General features: G+C 39.0%; 3 long non-coding RNA genes across 3 annotated transcripts; 1 reads left to right on the top strand and 2 right to left on the bottom strand.

Moving 5' to 3' along the window:
- Positions 1-2,583: 2,583 nt before the first annotated feature.
- On the bottom strand, positions 2,584-7,869 carry LOC134200858 (uncharacterized). Its single transcript, XR_009975938.1, has 2 exons — positions 7,714-7,869; positions 2,584-3,137 (listed from the first exon to the last, which is right to left on the bottom strand). It is a non-coding gene; the product is annotated as an uncharacterized LOC134200858 (long non-coding RNA).
- LOC134200857 (uncharacterized) lies at positions 6,642-15,916 on the top strand. The gene is made up of 3 exons (XR_009975937.1): positions 6,642-7,064; positions 7,161-7,363; positions 15,597-15,916. It is a non-coding gene; the product is annotated as an uncharacterized LOC134200857 (long non-coding RNA).
- A 27-nt stretch (positions 15,917-15,943) lies between these two features.
- On the bottom strand, positions 15,944-26,563 carry LOC119630133 (uncharacterized). Its single transcript, XR_005245933.2, has 3 exons — positions 26,468-26,563; positions 23,837-23,895; positions 15,944-16,207 (listed from the first exon to the last, which is right to left on the bottom strand). It is a non-coding gene; the product is annotated as an uncharacterized LOC119630133 (long non-coding RNA).
- Positions 26,564-27,187: the final 624 nt, after the last annotated feature.

Below are 27,187 nucleotides of genomic sequence, written 5' to 3'. Positions count from 1 at the left end.
CACTTGTTTTATCATCATTTCGATTTGATCGATTTAGCGATCGTTCTATCCAATCTCTTCCACCCGGAAAACATAGCAATATTGTGTAAAGGTAACACACAGCTTAAAATTACGAAATGTAATATTATATTCATATCAATTCGAAAATAAAAGCCCAGAGTCGGTTGCGAATATTATACCATCTCCGTGTATTTCGACAACGCAGGTTTTCAAAACGATACGCGGTATCTTCTTTGTCTATGCTCGATGCTCATGTTTTGAGAGGTGGTATCTATTTGAGGCAAATGCTGGTAAAATTATTAATTATTGCATTTTCATCTCATTTACACGGAAAGTAATCTACAATTTAGATATTGTCGTAACATAATAATATCGAAGCGTGTATTTCATCTATATATTAATACGTGAAGCAAAAACTTTGTGTCCCTTTTTACGAAAATTGCGCGGAAGGAGGAGTATGAAATTTTCCACACTTATAGAGAATATAGAGAAAAAGTGCACAATGCTAATATTTTTTTAAAATAATGCACAAAAGATACATTAAATCAATAAAGAAAACATTACACACACTGCATACCATGTATTTGACGCACACACGTCTGCATACTATTTATTGTCAAACTTTTGTTCTTGACGTCTGTGGTCAAATTGAGAATAGATTGAATATTGTTTGTCTTTGTTCATATTTTTTATAGTGTAAGTCTTGGCGAAATTTGTGATTATAGAAGTATAAAATACAATCGTAATAGTGTACAAATTTACAATTCCAATTAATTATAGTTGAATTTCGACTACTGCGGGACCTCTAGTTAGTTTAATAACATCAAAAACGTGATCGTCTTTCGTATTTACGAGGTTTTTCGAAAATTCGATTCACATTTCTGTTCCTTAATATGAAGACTGTGTTAAAATTTAACATTTTCCTGGGCGGTACCTAACACCGTGGTACACAGAAGACAAAAGGCGAAGGGACGACAAAATCGTTTTATGTTTGCGATTCTGCTAAAGATCCTTCGAGGAAATTAAAGCATTTTAAGGTTTGATTCGTTTCTCGAAATTGATTAAGTAATGAGACCGTGGAAGGTTGAATAATAAATTTGGAATTTCCCTTCTGTGTTTTGTTATTTTTAGCTACTGTTTTTTTTTCACAGATTTTGAAAGGAAATTTTATGTGATTTACGATTTTATTTAAAGCGTTTATCTTGGTTTTATTTGAACGCTTCGATAACTTCTTGTATGTACATAAATCATTTACAAAATTAAATGAAAAAATCGAAAAATATTACGCGTAATTAATTTACAAACTGATACTAGGTGCTCATGCATTCTTATCTGATTAAATATAGAGCAGCCTGTATAATTATTTGGAGTCACGATCTCATGTTTCAAGGCGGTCAGTCTCATCACCTGCGTGACTATTGCTATTAGCAATAAAAAGGGATGGTACTTTCATTAAAGCTGAAATTTATCGTCTTAAAAACAAAGTGTCTAGAACTTTTTAAGAGTGGGTTTTTTCTTAGCCGGGCAATGTTCTCTTCATACCTGTTCAAATCGGGAAGGCCAAAATTGTTTTTTCCTAATGAATATGAATCTAACGTGTTTGTGAACGACTTTCATGACGATGGTAGTATGTTGAGGTATAATTAAAATTTATAAATTTGTTCTAATACTTATGTTAGTTCTTATAGCGTATCAATCCTAAATACATTGTAAGCAATCGAGAAGGAATTTTTATCGGACAGATAAATTAGATTACATGATAAATATTGTTAGTACGTTTGTATCCTAAAACATCGATTACTGTGTGTTAACTTTTTGATTATTTGTTTTTTTTTATTCCTTGGAGCCTGATACGAAAATCGTCTTTCAATAATCACCATTCGACATAAAATCTGTTTTGACTCCGTTCTTCTTCTTAGTCGTTTGTACTCTTGGCAGAGTGGTCGTGGTCACCAGTTCGGGCGGTCGTGCTCTTCACAAGACGTCGCCATTCTTCGCGTACCACGGTCTTTCTTGTGCACTCGTTGACGCGATCGTTTAGAGTTGCCTTTATTTGGTCGATCCATCGTAACAGTAATCTGCCGCGAAGTCTTGTACCTTCAATCATGCCCTCCGTTATTATAGTGGAAATTGAATACATAACAATTCAGTGCCTTATTTTCACAACCAAAACATGCCAACATAAGACGACTAACAAAATATTTAGTATTTTGTTTTGTTTCACAAAACAGTAGATGCTCCTTTCCCTACCTATTTGCTGGTAGCCTAAGAGGCTATTCCAGCTACAACCGGACGGGTAGGTGAGCTCATGGGCTCAACCTGAGAGAATTTGCTAACAATAGCTCTAGCAAGAGTAATGCCTCGCAGAATCTTCCACCGCATCGGAATCGCGACCCACTGAGAAGATCCGGTGAGAAACTCAGTGGGCTGTCTATGGGTTAGTTTGCTCGTCGAACTCTTCGTCGTAAAACAGTATTGTCAGTTGGATTGATATATGGAAAATTTACTTTCAGACAATTTCACGAAATACCTATTGCATTTAATCTGATATCATCATCTATACTTTCGAATGTTAAAATAACATTTTAAATGGACCACATTCTCTTATTATATGAAGTACTCACAAAAATTTTAATAAAGATTTCACTTAACTGTATTTTTATGTTAATTTGCTCCGTTTCTTTGCGGTCTAGCTCTTTTCGGGTTAACCAACATTTCAACAATGGACCCTTGTGAATGGAGCACGGTTCGAATGACTTCAATTGTCTGCTTACAGTTTAAGAAGCCTTTTGACTTCAAAATGTGTCCTTTTTCATTGAAAGAACTTTTTAAATTGCCCTAGTGTGGATCAATAACTTCAGAATTTTCCGCAATTAAGAGGATTTTGTTGTGTTATTGATGTTTCTTAAATGGGAATTGGCAGTGGGCGGTCCAAGTAGCGAGATTGCAAGCCGAGAGATGAATCAAAAGGATCACTTCGTGGAATGCTCCAAAAGGAAAACGATACAGAGGAAAACCCGATAAGATGGCAGGATAACATTACAAGAATACCGAACTCAAATTGGGTACAAATGGCCCAAAATAGAGATCAGTGGTAAAGAAAACAAAGGAGGAGGCCTTCACCAAAGGAGGAGTTCCTGCAAATAAATAAATTTGAAAACTAAAAATTAAATTAAATTCTTACACCACACTTATTTGCGAGCAGCATTTAGTATAGAAATTATTGAGTTAAATTATAATACATAGTAGGTACGAGTCTAATTTTATAATACGCGACAGAGCCCAAGCGGGAATCTTCATTTCTCGCGATAAGTTTTTTTGCTTCCTTGATGTGGCATAGTTATAACATGATTTTTTCTTTCAAGTACTGCTATTATTATTTATACAATTTTGCAAGAAGTAAAGGCGTTAATTTATTTATTTGAAGTTTGAAGTTGAAGATCTTATACCTTGCAATTATATGTCTTAGTTTAGAATTTTGTTACGCAACACTATAAACTGGTTTACTACATATTATAATCAATAAAAATATAGTATAACTTGGTATATTAATGAAATATAAATCTACTACCGTAACTAGTATAACAAAAAAAAAAAAGAGCTTTTGGTCAAGTCAATCATAGATATGTATCGGTTGAGCAAATCTAGGCATCTAGATCCCACTACAAACCCCACAATGTTGGTACAGGTACACGGTAACACGGTAACTTAGGTACACGGTAAGGCGCTTTAGGGATAAATTGTAACTTTTTTTTAATTTGCCTATTCAAATACATGGTTGTTCACTAGAACAGGTAATTTAAAGCTCGTACGTAACCGTTTTATAGTATTGACTATAGCGCACATGCTATCAACATAACGACAATCGTCAAGCTTTGTACATGCAAAAAAATTAAAACATAAAATGGAAAAAAAGCAATAATACTGGAGAAGAGAAGCGGCCGCCCCCCGAAGAATGAAGAAGGAAGAAAGAAGACCGAAGAAGAAGAAGAGAGAAGCAAGACGAAGAAGAAGTCCACCTTCCCTGGCTGGGGCCAGCACATATAGAACCATATCAGCAAGCTCATCACCCCTGCCTCGATCGACTAAAGCCAGGCCCGGGCAAAGGGGGTTGTCCCGAGGCCCATCCCGCGCCCCCGTAAGGGGTAATGATGACACCACAGTCTGCAATATGCCGTCAACGTCGCTTCACGTCTACCGCTCTCACTTCACTTACCACTACGCCACTAGAGATAGTCCATTTACTTGTACAATGTAATTGCCGCTATTTAAAAATACAAGTTGAAAGGAAATTAATAAAACATTCATTTTCGCACACATTTTGCTTGCCTCCTCTTCCTTTACAAATATATTAACGGCTTAGCGGCTACCGAAGCACAATGAAACTCGTATATTGTAAATGCCTGCTTTGAAACTCGAGATTTTCTGACCTAAACCGAGCTTACATTTTCGCTATCCCGTAATTACACCATCGCTGCAACCCTCTTTTATGATTTGTTACGATCTGTGCTCACTTCATTATCGCTACCTGGGCACGGCTCTTTTCGTTCTGCGGACCTCATTCGTGTTACACTCAGACAACGTTTTGTTCCCGTCATTAATCCTAAGCCACGCATCTCGTTTCGGTTGGCTTATCTTAATGAGTTGGGAACACGCAACAACACGAACGCATTTCTATCTGAATTGACTCTTTCTTCTTCTTTCTAGTGTCTTTTGTAATTTATAAGCATTTTATACATATTATTTATTGCAAAGGCAGATAAACTTCATGACTAATCTGGTGCTGTTATTTCTGGAGTCCTTGTACATTTCAAAGCCTTGAGACATGAGGTCTAAGTCTCAATTGTATAGTATTATATAACGACTGTTTTAATTCTTCAAAACGGGACGATTTACAACTTTGTGGCAGAAATAGGCTGGTAGGTAGGTGAATGAATAACAACACAATAAAATAGTCGGGAATAAATACTGGCCTCTAAACTATACTAAACTACTAAGGCAATAAAAAAAAAAATATATATAGTATAAGTACCCAATTTTCTAATGAAATAAGAACTTGATAATTGTTCACGATGAACTTCCATAGTGAAGGAATAATATCGTGTAATAAAAAATGAAACCTGCAAAAATATGATTTACGTAGTTACTGGTGGTAGGATATCTTGTGAGTCCACACGGGTAGGTACCACCACCGGCAGAAATAGGCAGGGTGTTGGACCCTGCCCATTTCTGCCGTGAAGCAGTAATGCGTTTTGAAAGGCGGGGCAGCCGTTGTAACTATACTTGAGACCTTAGAACTTATATCTCAAGGTGGGTGGCGCATTTACGTTGTAGATGTCTATGGGCTCCAGTAACCACTTAACATCAGGTGGGCTGTGAGCTCGTCCATCCATTTAAGCAATAAAAATGGGTAAGACATCTACTCATATCGGGTGACGCGACTGCAGCAGTTTGAATCAGTGCCAGGTAATATTTATAAACTAAATCTATACAAATTGTGTTGCCGAATGCTAATGCTTGCATGGTAAAACAACATAAAAAATTGGATTAAAATCCAAGAAGAAAAAAAATACGTTCGTAAAATCGAAAATGTTGATCAACATTAGAGCGTGAAAAACGGTGAAAGATTTCCACGTCAAGTTAAAAACGAGTTGAACTTTGCAAATACTTCAAGGAATTTAATGAAAAAAGTTCAGGGAAATCTTAATAAAAAAATGTACCCTTTGGGGTTAGAAGGTCCAGGATAAATTCCATTCGCGAATAATTAATCAGGAGACCTCTACTCTTAATTTGGAAGTGGTAAAGATTCAGATTGATTGATGGTACCTTACTCTTCGTTACTGCCTTGGGGTAAATGGATTAGTACGTTTGTGACAAGTTAACGTGAAAAATGATTGGACATGTGTCGGTAGCCATCACAAAACACAAGAGATTTGACAGATGCCTGAATCTTGCCTACGATATCTTCAGGATAAGCTTGCATATATACACCGAACAACAACATGCGGACCGTCGGTGTACCGAGCAATTTCACCCGCTCGGTGGAAGATCTTTACTTTCCTAAGGCAGTAGGACTGTTTTGGGATTTCCAGCCACTATAAGCCATATTAAGAGGACACGATCAACTATTTGTCGTATGACAGCCTAAGAGAATTTGAAATTCCGAGCGACAAAATAGTTTATCAAAGACAACGGTACCGCTCTGCTACGCATACGCAATTTGTCCGAAATGGTCCCAATTTCCGGCCCAAGTTCATTGTTAATTCATGAACATTGTTGGCTGCTTGTTACAACTTGGGAAGTGTAAACTGTATTTGACTCGTCGACCGTTTAATGAAATTATAACCGATAAGGGATACGCTGCACCATTTTACTTTCGCAAATCCTTAACATAAATTAACTTACAAATTAAGGTTTTCTTCGCTTTTTGGTAGTCGTGAATACAATTTTTATATAACTACTCTTCTTCTACTACTATTAAAAACTAATATTTTTAAAACGTTTATTGTTATAAAATCAATATCATAATTTCCGACTATAAATGAAGGTTTCATACATTACTAATACTCCTACATCGATTTTCGGAGCAATAACTTAGACATTTTTAATGACGTTTTTAGCCTACCATTTTATTTTTCTAAAGACTAAAATTTTTCTACTAGTAAAGAATTGTTAATTCTATAAAAATCTCTAAAAATACTTGGCAGTATAATTTCGACGCAGTGGCTTTAATCTGAAATCTGGATAACTCGTTACCAATATGGCTGCATGAATGCGGATTTCTATTCGAATTGGTCAAACGGTTACTTTTGCAATAAATATCAATGTAAACGTATAAAAAAAATTTGTTTGCATTCTGAAAATGTCACCGAAACTTTGTATTTGCTAATGTTTTATATAGATTAATAAATTGAAGAATTGTGTCTGTAACACTACGAAATTCATGTCGAACCGCACACAGACGCATATTTAATTAAAGAAGAGACGACAGAAAAAGCGGGAAGAAGAGATTTAATCAAAACCTGAACAACAATGGAGAAAGAAGTAAGGCGAAAAATAGAAAAGTATGCTACACTCGGTCCTTTGCTAAAAGCGTGATCTGATAATCAAAAATAATTATTTTTTGAATTTTGAATTTGAAGTCAATTGATTGTTTACAGGTTCAATTGAAGATGATTATTGTTTTGTTAACTATCTTGTTAAATTGACTACTTGAAATTTAAATTATATTGTGGCAACACGACAGCAATGCTCTAATACAACTCTACATGCTATATGGTCGAACTTGAGCACTTTTCCTAATAGATGTTGGACAAAAGTATCTTAACTAACTCCAGCAGCTCATACTGCTTCTTCGACATCTGTTAGTAGCACGTCATTTTTTTATTTTATTTTTATAGCTTAGATGGGTGGACGAGCTCACAGCCCACCTGGTGTTAAGTGGTTACTGGAGCCTATAGACATCTACAACGTAAATGCGCCACCCACCTTGAGATATAAGTTCTAAGGTCTCAGGTATAGTTACAACGGCTGCCCCACCCTTCAAACCGAAACGCATTACTGCTTCACGGCAGAAATAGGTAAGGCGGTGGTACCTACCCGTGCGGACTCACAAGAGGTCCTACCACCAGTAAAATATTACTAGCTAAGTTGCTCTACTCTGCTTCTATTTCTTATTATGTGGAGAACATGTTGCTACAACGGGTGTCTTACCTGTTTCTAGTTTGGTGGGTGTTATAGCCCCGATTGCAACCGGAGACATTGTGACGTAATATATCCACATATTATGGCGGGCACTTCAAACGAGATGAGAATTGAGTTTGGTTATTCCGCAGAAAATAAAATAGAAAATGGATCCTAAAATTAGGTTATTTGTGTATTATATTGCAAAGTTTCAGCAATAAAAAAAATCTTTCAAGAGAAGCGGTAACTTTAACACTTGGCACTTACTTTGTGGAAAGTTAACAAGTAAGAAAGGTTTTGTTCTTTTCTCAGTTAGGAGAGCTTTCGTGTTCCTCTGAAAGCAATATGTTGTTATTTCGTTTGCAGCTTACCGCAGAAAGTAGTTGGAATATGATTTAAATAATTTACCTTATAATAATAAGTTAAAGGAGATACGAGAATATTTTCATTTGAAAACATAAGTAATTCAAATCTAAGATACATTACAAGAAAATATTACACACACTACATACCATGTATTTGATGCACACACACATGCATACTATTTATTGTCAAACTTTTGTTCTTGACGTCTGTGGTCAAATTGAGAATAGATTAAATTTGTCTTTATTAATATTTTTTTATAGTGTAGCCTTGGCGAAATTTGTGATTATAGAAGTATAAAATACAATCATAATAGTGTACAAACTTACAATTCCAATTAGTTATAGTCGAATTTCGACTACTGCGGGCCCTCTAGTTACACTTAACCGTTGAATGTTGTCTCGCGGCAGAAACAGAGCTATGAAATAAGTATGGGTTGACACTACGATCTGTCAATACTGGTACATAGAATGTACATAGAAATGGTGGGTCGTAAAATACAATATAATATGAATTAGAAATCGTCTCCCCATATTCTTCAAACACTTTTCCGTTGTATTGTTTTCACTTTGTGTTGGACTCTTCAAAGAGGAAAGTTTATTTCCGTGTTTGAGAGAAAGTAAATTTAGATTTGCTATTGAAAGTGTTTTTATTCATTACTAGCTCATTCCGATAGAGGCACCCGTCACGTGCGGACGTGCTCATCGTCCACTCGATCGCCCGGTCTTTGTTCGCCCGGCTTTTGTTAGCCCGGCCATTGTTCGCGCGGCCTGTGTTCGTGATACATCTGCCGACCAAGTGTGTTTCCTGGAAGCTTTTATTTGTTTTGTTTTAGTTATTTTTGTGTTCGTGGAACATTTGCCGACAAAGTGGTTTCCTGCAAGTATTTATTTGTTTTGTTTCTTTTCGTAATTTCTGTTTTGTTGTGCTTTTTCTTTGTCCTGTAGTAATCGCGCCGCATTGCCACCTGCGTTCAATAGAACCGCTCAGGTCCGAGAAGTTGGGGCCTCGCCGCAAGGCGAGTGTTTTCAAGACCCGGGGCCGCCCCACCTGGGTACTCAGCGATCATGGACGCTGTATTCGCGGAATTCCTCCGACTTCGCCACCCACAGCTCGCCTCGGAGTTTCTGGCCTTCAAGGCCAATCACACTGCGAGCCCTCTCGGGGACTCCGCCGCGCTCGCTGCTCCTGCGTCGCCTGTACCTGCGTGCAGAGCTTCTGCATTGAGCACCGCAGCCTCTGTCGTGCCTGCCGCTCCCGTGTCGCCTATACTGGCGAGAAAAGCTGCTGCGTCGTCCGCCGTGACCATCGTTTCAGCTGAGCGATCATCCGCGGCCTCCGTCGCGCCCTCTAAAACACCTACACTTGCTCGTAGGTCGCCTGCACCCGCCTCCTCGTGCTCCGACTCTGACTCGGACATGGAGGTCGACCTCGCCCCCGCCTCATCGACGGATGGATTCACCCTGGTACAGAAGGGTAAGAAGCGTGCCGCGGAGTCTCGAGCTCCCGCGGCCGCTAAAATTAGCAAAGTCGTGAACGCGTCGCGCCCCCGCCCTCAGACTCCCGTTGCGCCCCCAGCCCGTGCCACTCCGTCGCCGCGTCCGGTGGCACAAAATAAAACCCAGACCCCTCCCCCGGTTATCCTTCAGGAGAAGGCAGCTTGGGATCGAGTTTGCCTAGCCCTTAAGGCCAAAAATATAAATTTCACGAATGCCCGTAACCTCGCGAACGGCATTCAAATTAAGGTTCAAACAACCGACGACCATAGGGCCCTCTCTTCTTACCTCCGTAAGGAGCGTATAAGTTTCCATACGTATACGCTCCAGGAGGAGCGCGAACTCCGCGTTGTAATACGCGGAATCCCTAAAGAGTTAGATGTAGAGCTCGTAAAAGCCGACCTGTTAGAACAAGGCCTACCAGTGAATTCTGTGCACCGTATGCACACCGGTCGCGGTAGGGAGCCATATAATATGGTTCTAGTCGCTCTCCAGCCTACCCCCGAGGGTAAGAAAATCTTTAACACACAGACCGTCTGTAGGCTCTCTGGTATCGCTGTCGAAGCCCCCCATAAAAAAGGCACTCCTAGCCAGTGCCATAACTGTCAATTGTACGGGCACTCTTCCCGTAACGGTCACGCGCGCCCCCGATGTGTTAAGTGTTTGGGCGATCACGCCACGGCCCTCTGCGCTCGCGACCAAAAAACCGCGACGGAACCGCCTAGCTGCGTCCTGTGTCGAACACAGGGTCACCCCGCGAATTACCGTGGTTGCCCCCGAGCCCCTAAAATAAATCGCCGCGTCGCCCGCCAAAACCGCCTTCGAGCTTCCGGCCCAGACATCAAAGCCTCGGCACCCTCTGCGTCGCAGGCTAAGCCAGCGTTCGTTCCGGCGGCGGTGCCCAGTGTCTCGGCCTGGGCAAAACCGTTGCCGTACACGAACACGGCTACAACTCCCTCCTCCGCGATTCGTCCCGCCCCCGCGACTCGTCCCTCTCCCGCGACTTGCCCTCCGACCGCGTCCGAAAATCTCGCTTTAGCGATCGACTTCTTTCAGTCGATCAACTTTGAGCGCGTTAACGCTTTGGGCGACGCCATTCGCGCTGCCTCCACTGCACAACACTTTATCGCCGTTGTGCAGGAATACGCCGACGTATACGCGTCATTAAATACGTACGTCCTCCCCTCACTCCGCCGGTAATCAATGGCGTATATAAGTAGAATAAAGCCCCTATCCGTAACGATAGGATTTTTTAACGCTTACGGTCTCGCAAATCAACGTGATCAGGTTTCTGACTTTTTGCGTGACCATCAAATTGATATCTTTTTAGTGCAGGAGACCCTACTTAAGCCCGCGCGCCGTGACCCTAAAATCGCGAACTATAACATGGTCAGGAACGACAGGCTCTCTGCCCGTGGTGGTGGTACCGTCATTTACTATAGAAGAGCCCTGCATTGCGTCCCGCTCGATCCTCCCGCGCTCGCTAATATCAAAGCATCAGTGTGCCGAATCTCACTGACGGGACACGCGCCGATCGTTATCGCGTCCGTTTATCTTCCACCGGATAAGATCGTTCTAAGCAGTGATATCGAGGCGCTGCTCGGTATGGGGAGCTCTGTCATTCTGGCGGGCGACCTAAATTGTAAACACATCAGGTGGAACTCACACACCACAACCCCGAATGGCAGGCGGCTTGACGCGTTAGTCGATGATCTCGCCTTCGATATCGTCGCTCCGCTAACCCCGACTCACTACCCGCTAAATATCGCGCATCGCCCGGATATACTCGACATAGCGTTATTAAAAAACGTAACTCTGCGCTTACACTCGATTGAAGTAGTTTCAGAGTTAGATTCAGACCACCGTCCCGTCGTTATGAAGCTCGGTCGCGCTCCCGATTCCGTTCCCGTCACGAGGACTGTGGTGGATTGGCACACGCTGGGCATCAGCCTGGCTGAATCTGATCCACCATCGCTCCCGTTTAACCCGGACTCTACCCCGTCTCCTCAGGATACCGCTGAAGCCATAGACATCTTAACATCACACATCACCTCGACATTAGATAGGTCATCGAAACAAGTTGTAGCGGAGGACTTCCTTCACCGCTTCAAATTGTCCGACGATATTAGGGAACTCCTTAGAGCTAAGAACGCCTCGATACGCGCCTACGACAGGTATCCTACCGCGGAAAATCGTATTCGAATGCGTGCCCTACAACGCGACGTAAAGTCTCGCATCGCCGAAGTCCGAGATGCCAGATGGTCTGATTTCTTAGAAGGACTCGCGCCCTCCCAAAGGTCTTACTACCGCCTAGCTCGTACTCTCAAATCGGATACGGTAGTAACTATGCCCCCCCTCGTAGGCCCCTCAGGCCGACTCGCGGCGTTCGATGATGACGAAAAAGCAGAGCTACTGGCCGATACATTGCAAACCCAGTGCACGCCCAGTACTCAATCCGTGGACCCTGTTCATGTAGAATTAGTAGACAGTGAGGTAGAACGCAGAGCCTCCTTGCCACCCTCGGATGCGTTACCACCCGTCACCCCGATGGAAGTTAAAGACTTGATCAAAGACCTACGTCCTCGCAAGGCTCCCGGTTCCGACGGTATATCTAACCGCGTTATTAAACTTCTACCCGTCCAACTCATCGTGATGTTGGCATCTATTTTCAATGCCGCTATGGCGAACTGTATCTTTCCCGCGGTGTGGAAAGAAGCGGACGTTATCGGCATACATAAACCCGGTAAACCAAAAAATCATCCGACGAGCTACCGCCCGATTAGCCTCCTCATGTCTCTAGGCAAACTGTATGAGCGTCTGCTCTACAAGCGCCTCAGAGACTTCGTCTCATCCAAGGGCATTCTCATCGATGAACAATTCGGATTTCGTACAAATCACTCATGCGTTCAACAGGTGCACCGCCTCACGGAGCACATTCTTGTGGGGCTTAATCGACCAAAACCGTTATACACGGGAGCTCTCTTCTTCGACGTCGCAAAAGCGTTCGACAAAGTCTGGCACAATGGTTTGATTTTCAAACTATTCAACATGGGCGTGCCGGATAGTCTCGTGCTCATCATACGGGACTTCTTGTCGAACCGCTCTTTTCGATATCGAGTCGAGGGAACCCGCTCCTCCCCACGACCTCTCACAGCTGGAGTCCCGCAAGGCTCTGTCCTCTCACCCCTCCTATTTAGCTTATTCGTCAACGATATTCCCCGGTCGCCGCCGACCCATTTAGCTTTATTCGCCGACGACACGACTGTTTACTATTCTAGTAGAAATAAGTCCCTAATCGCGAAGAAGCTTCAGAGCGCAGCCCTAGCCCTAGGACAGTGGTTCCGAAAATGGCGCATAGACATCAACCCAGCGAAAAGTACTGCGGTGCTATTTCAGAGGGGAAGCTCCACACGGATTTCCTCCCGGATTAGGAGGAGGAATCTCACACCCCCGATTACTCTCTTTAGACAACCCATACCCTGGGCCAGGAAGGTCAAGTACCTGGGCGTTACCCTGGATGCATCGATGACATTCCGCCCGCATATAAAATCAGTCCGTGACCGTGCCGCGTTTATTCTCGGTAGACTCTACCCCATGATCTGTAAGCGGAGTAAAATGTCCCTTCGGAACAAGATGACACTTTACAAAACTTGCATAAGGCCCGTCATGACTTACGCGAGTGTGGTGTTCGCTCACGCGGCCCGCACACACATAGACACCCTCCAATCCCTACAATCCCGCTTTTGCAGGTTAGCTGTCGGGGCTCCGTGGTTCGTGAGGAACGTTGACCTACACGACGACCTGGGCCTCGAATCAATTCGGAAATACATGAAGTCAGCGTCGGAACGATACTTCGATAAGGCTATGCGTCATGATAATCGCCTTATCGTTGCCGCCGCTGACTACTCCCCGAATCCTGATCATGCAGGAGCCAGTCACCGTCGACGCCCTAGACACGTCCTTACGGATCCATCAGATCCAATAACCTTTGCATTAGATGCCTTCAGCTCTAATACTAGGGGCAGGCTTAGGGACCCCGGTAACCGTACTCGTCGAACTCGACAAAGAGGTCGACGTGCAACCTAACCCATGCATCAGCCCGCTGAGTTTCTCGCCGGATCTTCTCAGCGGGTCGCGATTCCGATCCGGTAGTAGATTCATTCGCGAAACAATTGCTCTTGAGTTGTTAGGTCTCCTTCGGAGGCGCTCGGGCAGTTGTTAGCAAATCCCACCCCTCTTGGCTGAGTCTTTGCTCGCCCACCTGTCCTGGTGAAACTGGAAAGGCCTTCGGGCCACCAGTAAACTTTCAATCATAAAAAAAAAAATCATTACTAGCTGACCCGGCAGACTTCGTAATGCATAATATATCAAAGGAAAACAAAGTTGTTATTTTTATTTAATTCCGAGCATTTTCATATTTATTCACCTTTTAAACCTTCTTTGGACTTCCACAAATAATTCAAGATCAATAATAGCCAAATCGGTGCAGCCGTTCTCGAGTTTTAGCGAGACTAACGAACAGCAATTTATTTTTATATAAATAGATAGATAGATAAATCTTACGGCGAAAATATCGTATTAATAATAACGGTCCTTTAAACAAATTAACTTAATCTGTCCTGTTATAAATGAGTTTATTTTGGAACCTTGTAAAACAAGGCAGAATTTGTCCCACACTTACAAAGCTACAGTTCAATTTTCGCGTAAAACTGGTTCGTGTTGTGAATTATTTTTCGAAGTAAGAGACTTGTTTAGCTCCAGACACGAGATAAGACAAGTGCTCCTCACATTTCAGGCCATAAATCTCGAGGGCACCTTGCGTACTGATTTATTCACTCGATAATCCGGACTTGTCCGGAACTTAGCTAGAACATTCGATGTAAGCACGAAACGTGCTGTTATTACGTATTCAAATGCTATGCAAGAACAAAACTTTTGAATGGCGCATTTTATTGTGTTTTGTACGTTTTATAAATATTTAAATGGACAAGGATTTCTTTTTACATATTTTTTTCTATTTGAATTGAAATTATTACATTAATTTAGTAAATTGCATGCTTATTTTAGATTTCATTAGTAGAAATATAACTATTCTTCAGCAGTAAATTACATAACGTATCCCTTGCATTGGTTATAATTTCACGGCATAGCCGCGTTTCTACAAACATTGAGTTCGTCAAAGGGATTTTGCTAATTCAATTTCTGTGTTCGGCTCCCGCCTTCCCATAGTAGCGTTGAAGAAATTTGCGTAATATTTAATTTCAATACCATCTTAGGAACGAAGCTTAGCGGAATCTTACCAACTTCGGGATTGCGAACTCGATTTGAATTTTATTAGTCGTCGGCAGCAACGTGTTCCGATTCGCGTATCGTTTGTTTGATTTGAAATTCGTTAAGTGTGCTTAAAGATTACACAAGTCGTTATGTCGGGAGGAAATTACGTGACGAATTTATTTGAAAGTATAAGTAAGTTAGCTGTTCAGCAATTAAACATTGTTTAATAATATTGTCCCTCTTCGTTATGTTCGACATCGAATATGTAAATCGAGAGATACGTACGTAGAGAGATGTAGGCAGCGGCTTGGCTCTGCCCCTGGCATTGCTGAAGTTGTATGCAGCGGCTTGGCTCTGCCCCTGGCATTGCTGAAGTCCATGGGCGACGGTAACCACTCACCATGAGGTGGGCCGTATGCTCATCTGCCTACAATGGCAATAAAAATAAAATAAAATTAAAAGTCTTGTACCTCTAAAACCGCTTCGTGATAAAAAAAATCGTTTTCTATTCCAAATGATTGTGTTACAATGACAGAGCACGTATTTTAAAAACAAGAAACATATTTGATAATTACGGGTTCAGAAACTGTGGTGCAGACTGTAAATAGACCAGGAAGTAAATTAAAACAAATGATCATTTACTGAACTAATCATGACGTCTTAATGTTTTAGTATGTTCTATTTTTTTTGTCTTTTTATTTTTTTCTTACTTAGACTGGTGAATGAGCTTCCGCCCCACCTGGCATCAAGTGGTTGTCTAGAGTTAGTTATATGTTTCAGTTCTATATTATAACGGCTGCCCCACTCTTCAAACCAGAAGAATTACCGGCTGTAATTGGCGTGATGGTTGTGCGGACTTCTGGTGGCTCACGTGTTTCCATAAGATCTTGGGTTCTAGAGTCAATAGTCATTACAAAGTGAATAAAGGCAAGTTTGTGGGTCCTACCTATGCGAGCTTCTAATACACATAGTACAACCAGCAATACAAAAAAAAAAGAATCAAGTATCATTTTTAGTCATTTCAAAATGAGTAGTTCTAGTAGCCGTAAACTATTCGAATACTTTTTATATGTAGTAATAATAATATTCTGCGATGTGATGCATTTTATATATAAATAAATCAATAATTAAAATATTTCATGATATTTAATAATATATATTGGTTGGAAGTTTTGTTAGTGTGATCCTTCTGAAAACAAGAAATCAGTGTTAGGTTGAAGGGCGGTGTACCGTAATAAATTTGACTACACCAATGCCTGAGATTCCGTTAATGTATCTAATGAAACGTGACCTTATATCCTGGGTCCACATTGCGGCGATAATCCCTCAGCTTTATGACGTCCTCGCTTTATCTTTATACAGCTTGCTGTTTCGGCTCCCTGTAGTCGGACCTTACATGGGCAAGAGACTGAATTAATTAAACGAAAAGAAAATTTGGTCTCTTGATACTTATTAGTGACTTAAATAGGCCATAATAGAAAATATAGTGTCATAGTTATGTAACTTTTAACAGGTCACTGGACTCTGCTGGAAATGGGCAGGGCAGGACGAGTCTCTATGGAGAAACTTGGTGGAAGACTAGGTCGAGTAATATGTCTGTAATCTGATGATTGTGATAGATATCGAAGCAAGATTTAGTGTTTATTAAAATAATTTCGTTATTTAAATGCTTTCATAATCATCGGTGTTATTAACAAATCAACGGATAGAAGATATTTACTATTTTTAAATATTCTAATGTCAATCTTTCCTCGGTGTTTTCCAAACTCTATGACTATTCTTCATCTTACGAGGCTTCAAAAGAGCAGAAGCTTAAGTGTTAACATCCACGATCAATAATATCACCACACCACCACGACATATTATGTAATCAGGTAGGCCAAAGGCTTGATTGACATCGATGACAAAAAACAATATGTGTTAAATAATAAAATTTTATTTATTTGACAATAATAATTGCCAATTGGCTCTTGATTTTCTGTATTTGAACAGATAGTCGAAATGAACCGAATAGAAGCACACATCCTCCAGATATAAACAATAAAAGTCGTCACAGATGATATCATCATCTGAACTTCATTACACGTTGACTCTTTCGTAAACATAACATGTAAACTTAAACATGTATACGCATATGATAGCATAAATAAGCCTAAACATGTATACGCATAGGAATAAACTATCAAATCATCGCACCTAATTGCATGTTCGCTTTGTTTATGGACCCAAATTTGTAACAATTCCCGTAAATTTGGACGGATAACTTCATGAATATTTTGCGACCTTATTAGTAAGTTAACGTATGATAAACACACAATGAATATTAAATTTCTTAATTTTGGCACAATGCCTAATTTATTTTTCTGGGTACCGTAATTGGTATATCATGAATTAGATATGGAACGGTTAATTAAAATTATTTTAGTATTGTTTAATCTCTCGCATAGGTCTTATTATTATTATTATTTCTGACGTTTTGAATACTTTGCTGGATATTGGTGCCAGCCATTTTATAAGATTTGATAAATCCAAATGTGTACTGAGTAAAGAAAATAATCTAATTAAAAGTATGGTGTGCGCAGGAATTGAAGTAAAAAGAATAACCTAACTTTAACAGAGTACACTGTTGGCGCTTATGTAACACCTGGAATCCTCTTATCATAAAGAGGAAAATGAAAACCCATCTTAAATAAAAGACCAGAGTCTTCAAGACACTTTTAGTTATATTTGTGTGAAAACAAATATAAATATATATCAGGAAATGTGTTTTTAGAAAATTAAACGGTAGTTAGTACAATATTCAAACGTGTACAATAATATTTTAATGTCACGGGATCACTGTCACATGGGACTTGTGTCTGATAAACACTAAAACAATATTAATAAATAATAAAAGCAAAATGATAAAAATAAAACGAATAATAGTAATACAAGAATAAGGATTACAAGCTTCCGTAATCTGCACACGTGGGCGGCAGAAAACCCTCAGCTGTATGACCAGAGAGTTTCCAACATAAATTTTCGATAAACGTCTAGGGCTGCCCTATTAGATGACAAACTGATCGGTCCGATAGAATTGCCTCTATCATGAAACGGCGCCAGATTATTGCATTTTTTTAATAACGGATTCAAGAATGCCTCTATGGAGTTACCACTTTCTTACCGTCGACAGATGTGGCTCCAATTAAATGGTGCACCAGGTCATTTTGCAAAAGACGTCCTAAAATATTTCAATGTAAATTTTTTATGAGGGTATTTATTGTTTGCAGCAGTACTGTGGCCTGGTCGCCGCGCACGCCCGAATTAACCCCTTTAGATTTTTTCTTTTGGGATCATATGAAACAAAGGGTTTATTTTGAGCCTTATATTAGAGAACAGCTATGGGAGCAATTCGTTGCTGTTGAAAATGAAATACTCGAAAATCCTAATATGTCCATGTGTATGGTATTAAGCAGTGTGTCACTTTCAGAGCATTAGCGTGCTTGGGGCATGTGTGTCTGAGCAACAACATCTCCTATACTAATGTACTACGCAATGGCCGCCGAATCTTCAAACAAGGATTCAAAATCGCTTCATGGCGCCGATAGATAGGATGTTGTGAGCGTTACGACATGTCCTCGGTTTTGTGCTGTGCATTAAAAGGTTAATTTAAATAAAAAAAACTACTATAAGATATTAAAGAATCCATTCAACAAACCACAAGCGGAAACTTTCGCGTAATGTAGTTAAAAACTTCTATCACAGCAGGATAAATGTATACGCAGTGCACACTCCCACTACGGATTAACTATTAAACAGTCTTTACGAGCGTGTGTGATAGCGCGGCCAATGGATTTCTCAATCTTAAACTGCAGTTTCAGATCCATTATCCAAGGCCATTTGAAAACTCGTTACAAACTGGGGAATTATTTCGACCCATTAAAAGTAGCCATTTCCAATAGTCATGCATAATGTTAAGGTAGGAATCAAAAATGGCTTGTAAAGTCTCATTTCGTTTGTTAGATCACTAAGCTTCGGTTATAGGTGATTTCAGTTCACTTTTATTGAGTTCTTATAAACAAGCTTCTAAAAAACAAAATCGTTTTTCCATGTTTTCTAAGAAGACGCAGATTTTTCTATGAAGCGTGAGTCAACTCATTCCTATAAAACCGCATCGTAAGCTAAGTGACTAAACAGCTTTCCGCTTAGTTCTTACTTAGTCAAAATTCTATAGTACTTTAATATTCGTTATTTGTAACTCAAAAGTAGTTACTCGTGAGGCCGCATAAGTACTTACTATCCTGCTTATTTCAGCGGAGTTCATTTGTGCGCTGCAGTCCGAAGCTTGGAATAGTCCTATTACAATTGTACAATTGTCCTATTACAGTTGCGACTTTGTATCTGCCGATAAGTGATGGCGTTCGTATGAAGTTCCATAAACTTCAGGTATTAACTGAATACTGAATAATATTCATTTAGCGCCATTAAAGTATAATTTTATTGAGAAAATGAATTACAACAATTTTAATTTTTTTTTAATGAAAATTTTTAATTTTATTTTTTTTGCCATTATTATAGCAATGGTTTAAACAGTGACGCCGGTGTGTTCATGAAAACAATAACTGGCTACTAATGCATTTTTTAATCACTCAAATCATTAGGCCTTTCCAAATTGTAATTACATACTACTATATCAGCTATACACGTTACGTTTAACGAAGTAGGCAGAACGGAATGTAGGTGGTACTTTGAAGATGAAGTTTCAATAAATTTGCTTCAAGACTAGATAAGACTATTTGATCAAGTAGGCTTCACCTGGGAGTATTCGGTATAATATTGTTTTAGCTTTAAAATTGGGTTAAATATATTTCTTGTCTGTTAGGTTAACAGAGAAGAATAACACATACAATAAAATTTAAGATTATTATTACTAGTAAATCCAAACAATATGGAACAATCCTTTTTATTGCCTTTGTAGGCAGACGAGCATACGTCCCACCTACTCACCGTCGTTCATGGACGTCAGCAATGCCAGGGACAGGGCTCTCCATACCATAGTATGGATTTAATTGTAGGCAGCGGCTTGTATACCAGTAACCATATAATACCATATCTTAATTAAATCTTGACATACATACGAGTAAATATACTTCTATTATAATTCTGAACATTGTTGTCTGTATTTAAAATAGTCCTTTCCTTTCATTATTTCCTCGGATATCATAAAGTAAATAGGAAGCAAGAGGACTAGAGCAAAAAGTTGACAGGTCTCGTGATTATGTCGGTTTATGTGACCAAGTATTATACGGTTCCGTAGGTTTACGACTGAGCCCTATTAATCTTGCTTTGTGGTGCGTTTTGCCGGCCGTCCTCGAAAAGTATCCCGGAAGTAATTGATGCGAGATTACTGTATTTTTTACTACTCTGCGGCATTGCCGGAAGCTAGATTTTTCAAAATAAAACGAAAATGACGAGATAGTATTTTTTTCTAACACCCATAATAATAGAAAATTAGGTTTTATACAAAAAGATAATCTCCCGATCTAATTTCGTGGAAACTAATGTTGTGTAATGTGAACATACTTATTTGGCCACTCAAAAGACAATTGTATTTCTGTATCCCATTGATACAAGTTTTGTCATCGCGTGTACAGCTGAAGGCAATTATTGTATGACGTGCTATCGCATAACAATCGCACTGTACGATTGACTAGCCGGTGTCGTTTGAGATACTCTTATTATGTAAACTATATCTAAGGTGATAAGGTGAGAGATGAGGTGCATTCGTGTTGAAGCGATGCACCGGTGTTCGAAGCCCGCAGGCGGGTACCAATTTTTCTAATGAAATACGTACTCAACAAATGTTCACGATTGACTTCCACGGTGGAGGAATAACATCGTGTAATAAAAATGAAACCTATAAGGACCTCTTGTGAGTCCGCACGGGTGGGTACCACTACCCTGCCTGTTTCTGCCGTGAAGCAGTAATGCGTTTCGGTTTGAAGGGTGGGGAGCCGTTGTAATTATACTTGAGACCTTAGAACTTGTATCTCAACGTGGGTGGCGCATTTACGTTGTGGATGTCTATGGGTTCCAGTAACCACTTAACGCCAGGTGGGCTGTAAGCTCGTGCACCCATCTGAGCAAAAAAAAAAAAAGCCATATAATTGGTTTACAATGGTTTGAAATCTTCTTTGTGATGAAATTAATGCTATTTAAAACTGACTTTGTTCTTGATGTGTCTAAAAATAAAAAAGGAAGCTTCTCCGAGTATTTTTTTTTAGTCTATTTATTACCTGGTAGCTGAGACCTTTTTTAAGTTATGTCTTATTTTAATTTATACTCTTATTTTTATGAAAAATAATAATATGGAGTGAAATTAAATAAAGATGGTTAATTTGAGACATTAATCAACTAGGATGAAATTAAATGAAATGAGATGAGATGATACTGATATGAAATATAATCTCAGTAAAATGGTGGTTATTTACTGAGATTTTTTCAGTGGACTTTTTGGAGGATCCCGAGAAGTTATGTCAAGTGGCTTTGTTTCATTTTCCCACATTAATAGTTAATAAACCACCGTTATCACTCATTTAACCCATTTAAACCTGAAGAAACACTAAATAGACAAAATAAAACAAATCACACAACTTTACTCCTCGCGTTCCTGCCAAAAAGTCGTTCTCCGAGTAATCGATAGAGATGTTGCCAGAAATAAATACATTAATAATTTGTGTGATAATTTACATAGACAGCGGTAAACTCCTAGTTTAACATAAAATCTGGATACAAATGATGAAAGTTACGGCGGTATAAAAATGAATTACCAAGTTTAACCTAGTTACTGCCGTTCTAAACTAGACCGGGTTCCACTAGGTTTTCATATGTCATTAAAATTCTATGTACAACACGAGACCTACATTCATTTAATTTTTCAGCATGTTAAGCCGTCGTTTTTCGTATTATATTACGCCAAAAAAAACCATCAAAAGAAACTAATTAATTATGCAACAAAGACTCTGCGTTTTTAATACGAGATAGGAAACAGAACGTGTTTTGAAAGCAAATATTACGGGGTGTAAAGAGATTGTTCTCGAATCTCATAATGGTATTAAGTTGCTGAGCTAAAGAGAACGAAAAACGAACATAATGTATCAAATTAAGCATAAATACTTATCTTTTGATATATTTATATTTTGAGAACCCGTAATGTAATGTAGCGGATGTACTCTGCTTTGCTTGGAGATCCTACATACTTTTTTTTTTTCGGGCCGTGGGTCGAACCTCCTATGAGGTCCCCGCGCCTAGGGCGCGCGCGGGGTATGTGGGACTTGACGATTTGCATGGTGTTGGGAGCAGACTGCGGGCCCAAGGAATTTTAAGGCCCTACTACTAAACGACTCCTGTGCACTCTTCGCCCAAGCATCCGATCCCCTCCGAGGTCAGAACCCGCATGAGGTAGGGGGGGCTACCGCGGTCAACACTGCAACCAGACAGCGCAGGAGATCCTACATCCTGAGCGTCGCTTGTTTTTTAATTACCTCCATTCGCCCAGTGGCCAAAATTCGATCATAATCACTGATACCCCAAGATTAAGATTTTTTCTTAGACTTTATTCGCCGCATTAAGTAGAACGGACTAGAAAGAGGTTCGACACAGTTTTTGTTCCTAACATTATATGAGTACTTGAAATTTTTAGTCTACACGAAATCATGGCGTTTGCATTAGCGCCGAAATATCGAGAACTCATTAAAAGTGAAAATCTTGATAAAAGCCCGTTAATTAGGTAATAACGTTTATACTGTATTTTATTTTCTGTTGTTTTGTTAATGGATTATATTTCTTATAAAAGTAAAACGCCCTACTTGCTTACATACTTTTAAATTAATGGGATTTGTTACTAAAATACAATTCAAAGAACGTTTCTTAGCTTGATTAATATTCATGTTTATAATTCGAATCAATAATAAGCCTGTGTCATATATATATTTAATTCATAAATAATATAAAAAATTGTACAGCTTACTAAAACTTTTTGATCAATACGAAGTTTGAATAAAAGTTAAATTGTATAATTTTTTCATAGATGATATTGATTTAACATGTATTTTTAGAATGTGTTTAGTACCTATATTTTTTTTAATTGTTATAAATAACACTTCTTAGTAACTCAATTTTAACTGTTATTATATTATGTAAAAAAACAGTCGCTGTATAGTCAATTAAATGCGGATTTCATAAAAGAAAAAATATTGGTCTTGGTGTACGTGTCAGAAAAGAAAGAGGATATTTTATTGTTGTTTTTTTTATGTTATAAAGCAAAATTAGTTGTCCGGTAAAAATATAATATTTTTCATTATGTATATTTTAGCTTATGAATCATAAATCAGAATTTTTTTACGCGTAATACACATGACACAATTCACTAATTTGTTGAAATTGTTGGAAATGCGGTCAGGACAGACACGAAAGGGAAATTTCTTGGGATTGTTTTTCACTGCAAAATAAACGAGTCTTTCGCTTTAAACGGTAAGACCTTTCTTTAGCTAATTCATAATATAAAATTTCCATGTACAAGATTAGTAATAACGCTACAATATATTTCAAAATAGTACTATAATGGAACCTGTCTTGGTTGGCCTGCGTTGGTACATGACGCACTGACAAGGTACCTATGTGAAAAATGTCAAAGGCGTCCGAACCATAGATTATGGTCAGAACCTAAATACGTACAATATGTAAAGATGTACTTCTTTAGATTGATATCTTATTTAACATAATTTTCAGTATAAACTAAAATAACAGATATTTTAAACGAATAAACTTTGAATGTAGTTTCTTTGGTTACAAAGCAACAAATCTGGTTTTATGTCTTTTCCTTTTCTTGTTTAATTGTCTTGTGTATAATTTACAATTTACATTGTACTGTTTAAAATGGCGAAGAATTGTCTTTTGTGTGGCTTAACAAGTTAGAGAAGAAACATGTTAGATATTTATACTATTTTTAAAAATTGCAGAAGATAAACGTCTTCACTAACCGTTCTGTTAGAGACAAGTTTCTTTCATTGATCTTCAATCTGCAGCAGTCCAGAAGTATCTAATGGGGAAATGAATAAATAGGTTTGAACTGACGTAGTTATCACAACTATATACAAGCTGACTTGTCACTTGTCGTGCAGAAAAAACTGCAATCAATTTAGTATTGAATGATTTTACAAGCGTACACAGATTTACAGTTTTCAGTAGAAGTCACATAGACAACGAACGACGGAGATAAATTTCCATCTGAGTTCAACCCACCGGGAGATTTAAGACGGCATATAAGCGAATGTTTTGTCGTGGGCGTTTCTTGACTTGGTGACACCAGAACACGACTAGGAAATAGTATATTAGAATCGACAAACGAAATTTACAAGTATTTAGAATTTCAGCTTTTAAATCAAACTCATGTTCTTATTACAGAGCTTAGGCATGACTAAAATATATTTTTTGGATCTTTTTTAGTGTTTAATGTACTTAAGTCATTACTAGTCTCTCGTGTGTAAGACGTTTCACTTAACATTTCGTGAGAGGCACACAGCGAAGCTTTGTCGGAGTTTTAATGTACTTTTTGTTAGAATGTACACACTGTCATTATCATCATTTATTTATTTTGAGAGGAGTAAAAATTGAATTTCTTGGAAAATAAGCTTAGTCCAGAAGCTGTATTACAAATCGCTGTTAAGTACGACTATTTGTTAGCGGCTGTAAAGAACTATTCAAATAAAATAAAACAAAAAACTTCAGAGGTGTCAAGGGACACCCGGATGGAACGAAGTTCCTTTCGATTAATTAGTGAAGGAATTGTAATATTTTTTTTTAAGTTATAATAATAAATTACGGCATTATGAAGAAGAAAAAAAACAATACTATGAACTAAATTACTATTGTTGAAACGCTATCTCGAGACACTGTACTCATTACGCGGACCAATCGGATACGAGCAATGTCACGCGATAAGCGCCTATACGTTGATTGGTCAGAATGACGGATCTAAAAAGTGTCGTGACAACTTTTCGTAAGAATTTTTTCCGTCTAGCCCCCTTTCACAACGCGCGATAAGGAACTTCGTTCCAAAAAAATCGAATAAAGTGTTTGCTAGTTTATTTTAAATCTATTACTAATTAAAATCTAATTTTAAAACTGGTACATGGTTGTTAATAACCATCTCCTCTATACGTATTTTGTTCGTATAGTTTGACGCACAAAGGATGCACCTATGCGTTAAATGCAAAACAAATCGCTTGGAAGCGCTCATCTCTATCTGCCGCCGAGTGTAGATCATCGTGAACTGTGATGTCGAGGGAAGTGCGGATCTGGTCAGTCCAACGTGTCGGGCCTCTACCTCGTGGTCTTCTTCCGTTCACCTTGCCAGGTACCATTAGCTTCTCCAAGCTGCCGTGATCCTTTCTTGCAATGTGGCCAAAGTATTCCAGAACTCTACGTAGACAGATGGTAGAAAGCCTCGTCTTTATCTGGAGTTCTTGGACGATCGACACGTTGGTGCGATGTGCTGTCCAGGAAACTCCTAGCATCTTTCGCCACCACCACATCTCAAATGCATCAATTCGGTCGCGATCGGCTTTCTTCATGGTCCAGGTCTCTGCGTCCATATAAGAATATGGAGAACACTAAAGTGCGTACAAGATTGCTCTTTCAGGGAGATGTTTTATCCTTCCATATTTTATTAAGTTGCGCCATGGCCCCCTTTGCCATTCCGATCCTTCTCCGTATCTCACTTGAGACATGCGGTTGAAATCTTAATTGAATTGTAATTACGATTGTCCTGTTTTATTTAAATCGAAAAGCAAACAACACGGTTGGACCTGGTAATGCGAGCTCGCCATTTGTCCCATCACCTACAGTTTTTATGCGATATTATAGGTTTTGCGAGTAATTGATACGCCCGTCAGAATCCTAATATAGGCTTACGGAATCCGCAGTGTCACATGAGCATTCGGGATTGGAGTACTTTGTAACGCTGTCAGATAGTGAACTAAAAGCCTATTTCGAAAACTCCAACACAAAATACACAAAATAGTATCGTATAAGGCATTTCGGTAAATAAACGACGCGGCTGCTATCTGTGGGACCGTAACTCGCCCACCTTTGGCAACTGCTAGGAATTTTAAGACATATTGAATGCGCCCGACGCGACTTCGATGTGGTGAAATGTCTTTTTCAATTCCTAGGAATCGGATGCGTCAAATAAAATTCACGTATTCCGCACGTGCTCTTTGTGATACCTGTGAAGGAACTGCTTGTGTACTGCTTCTTTCAAATTGAAGTATAAAATGATAATTACGGACTTTTACCAGACAAAAATGATAGCTTTTTTTTGTGTCTGGAGGAAATCGCCGAAAAATGATAGTTAGGAAACTTTTTGTACTATTGATGTCTACAATGTCTAGAAAACGAATTCAAAGTGTCAGATATTGTATTATTTACTGATTTAGCTCTTACCTAAATGTATAAGTAACGAAAGAGAGTAAAAAAATGAGATCATTTATAAACTACATTATCTATCATTTGTAATTTCATTATCATCAATTATATCTATCCGCTTGGATCATTTATAATCTAAATATCAGTTCTTCTTAAATAATAATAAAAATAGCTAGTGATTTTACCAAATCGGAGCATAAATCCTAAATTTATCATATCTCTGTCAGACATTCGTCTTGAAAATATTTTTCATTTTTAATGTTTGAAGGCTTTTGTAATCTGAAAAGACATAAATTGTCTTAAGAGAAACGCTCTAGTACATTGGACGCAAGACAATAAGTACATAATATAAGCGGCGGATTGTCTCCAGATAAAATGGAAAATTCACTAGGGAATAATGCAATGTAGCGCAACAAGAAGCGTGCATAGTGTTACAAACGCTAAAGGAAAATTCGAACTGACTCATAATTTACATTCACAACACTAACACATTCAATGGCTTTCTCGATTCGATTTGGGAATTTCTTTGAAATTTTTGGCTTCCGCGTTCCACAAGCATATTGCTTGAATTTGAATATGGATTCTAAGATTGTTTTCGATTGCAACCTTCTTATATGGATCGAATTTAAATTTACCATTAATTGTTCAGCGGTTATTACTTTACTGATGGTAGGACCTCTTGTGAGTCCGCGCAGGTAGGTACTACTATCCTGCCTATTTCTGCCGTGAAGCAGTAATGCGTTTCGGTTTGTAGGTTGGAGCAGCCGTTTGAACTATACTTGAGACCTTAGAACTTATATCTCAAGGTGGGTGGTGCATTTATGTTGTAGATGTCTATGGGCTCTAGTAACTACTTAATACCAGGTGGGCTTTGAGCTCGTCCACCCATCTATGCAAAAAAAAAA

The sequence above is a fragment of the Bombyx mori genome, chromosome 21, assembly GCF_030269925.1.
Source record: "Bombyx mori chromosome 21, ASM3026992v2".
NCBI classification, from domain to species: Eukaryota; Metazoa; Arthropoda; class Insecta; order Lepidoptera; family Bombycidae; genus Bombyx; species Bombyx mori.
This window is presented reverse-complemented; position numbering and strand designations above follow the sequence as displayed.